Source organism: Alexandromys fortis, unplaced genomic scaffold (assembly GCF_014885135.2).
Source record: "Alexandromys fortis isolate MF-2015 unplaced genomic scaffold, M_Fortis_MF-2015_v1.1 scaffold_16, whole genome shotgun sequence".
NCBI lineage: Eukaryota > Metazoa > Chordata > Mammalia > Rodentia > Cricetidae > Alexandromys > Alexandromys fortis.
Genome location: NW_026067893.1, coordinates 9,052,105 through 9,054,006, shown reverse-complemented (window position 1 = coordinate 9,054,006; position 1,902 = coordinate 9,052,105). Strand labels below are relative to the sequence as shown.

The following is a 1,902-nucleotide window of genomic DNA, read 5'->3' as shown; positions in this document are numbered from 1 at the left end:
AACAAATTTACCCTCAACGAAATGTTTTATTTTCCCTGATGGATATTATCAGAGACAAATGTTCAGTGTTTGTTCCCGTTGCAGACTCGGACTTATAGCAATGATTACATAAGAGTTGATGAATACAGACTAATATTGTTAGGCCTTTGTCAAGTTTATGTTCTTAACATTCAACTACTCCATCTTTGATGTGGGATTCCCCTCTGTGTGCTGTGATTAATATTAATGAATAAAGAAACTGCCTTGGCCTGTTGATAAAACAGAACTTACATAGGTGGGGAAGATGGAACAGAATGCTGAGAGGAAGAAGGATGGAGTCAGAGATGCAATGGATCTGCCACCAGAGATAGACATTTTGAAACTTTGCTGGTAATCCTTGACTTTGTGGTGATACACAGAGTAATTAAAAATGGGTTAAATTGGCCTCCGGACTTCTCTGGGGCCAGCAGCCGCCCGACCTGGGGCCCGGGGCCACGGGCTCAGCCGACGACCATGGGCTGGGTGTCCAACCAGCAGTTTGCAGGTGGCTGCGCCAAGGCAGTGAAGAAGGCGCCCAAGGAGGCGCCAGCTGACGCGGCTCGGGCGGCAGATGAGCCGCAGCTGCTGCATGGGGCCTACATCTGTAAGTGGTTCAACGTGCGCATGGGGTTCGACTTCCTGTCCATGACTGCCCGCGCCGGGGTCACGCTCGACCCCCTGGTGGACGTCTTTGTGCACCAGAGTAAGCTGCACATGGAGGGTTTCCGAAGCCTCAAGGAGGGCGAGGCCGTAGAGTTCACCTTTAAGAAGTAGGCCAAGGGTCTGGAATCCATTCCTGTCACTGGCCCTGGTGGAGTGTTCTGTATTGGGAGTGAGCGGCGGCCGAAGGGGAAGAACACACAGAAACGAAGATCCAAAGGAGACAAGTGCTATAACTGTGGTGGTCTGGACCATCATGCCAAGGAATGCAAGCTGCCGCCCCAGCCCAAGAAGTGCCACTTCTGCCAAAGCATCAACCATATGGTGGCCTCCTGCACTGTGTTCTCAGGTACACGAGCAATCTCAGGGATAAGTCCACCAGCAGCTCCAGGTCTGCATAGCAGGAACACTTTTTGTTTCGATCACCATGGAGACCAACCATTTGGAATGCACAGCCTATTGAACTACCTCATTTCTGCCGGTTACAGATGGCTTTTCTGCCATGTAGTCCTTAAAAACCTCTGTCCATCTTAAAATGTTTCGCAAGAGGCTAGGATTTTATTAAGACTTGGTCTCAGATTTTGGCAAGAGATAGGAAATTAGTCTAAACAGGAAAAGCTGGTTCAGAGATCTCAAAACGCTGGGCCAGCTGAAAGGCCCAAGAGTAATTTTCCATCCCAAATCCACCCTTCACCAGATTAGTCTACCCGGCCACACAGCAGGGTGCGAGTTTGTATGCTTGAGTGTTGGTTTGGTTTTTGGTTTTTTAATGCAAATTTATAAGGATGAGGTTTTTTTGTTTGTTTGTTTGTTTGATTGATTGATTTTTGGATACTGGGATTGAACCTGAGGCCTCATTTGTGCTAGGATGTGTCCTGCCACTGAGTTCTGGCTAAGTTAAGACCAACATCCTTATTCCCACACTGCTCTTTAGGAGTGGGGACGTGAAACGAGGGCTTGTTTCCGAAGAGACTCGAGGAGTGTGCGGGCTTCTGTAGCAAGTGTCCTGCCCTTCTGCAGTGTAATAGGGCTGGTAGCTAACGGGAGAAAAAGGGGGGTTTCGTTTACATGCTGTGAGATCACCGCAAACCTACCTCACTATGTTGAAATGGGGCAAATGCAATAGAACACACTGGGTGGTGTGTGTGTGTCTGATCCTGGTTTCTCGTCGCCCCCAAATGCTGTCCCCCCTAGTTGATGTGTTCGTCTGGCCTTTGTAGGACT

At 48.9% G+C, this 1,902-nt stretch overlaps 1 pseudogene; it reads left to right on the top strand.

The window, feature by feature from the left end:
* The first annotated feature begins 492 nt into the window (after positions 1-492).
* On the top strand, positions 493-1,212 carry LOC126504017 (protein lin-28 homolog A-like; annotated as a pseudogene).
* Positions 1,213-1,902: the final 690 nt, after the last annotated feature.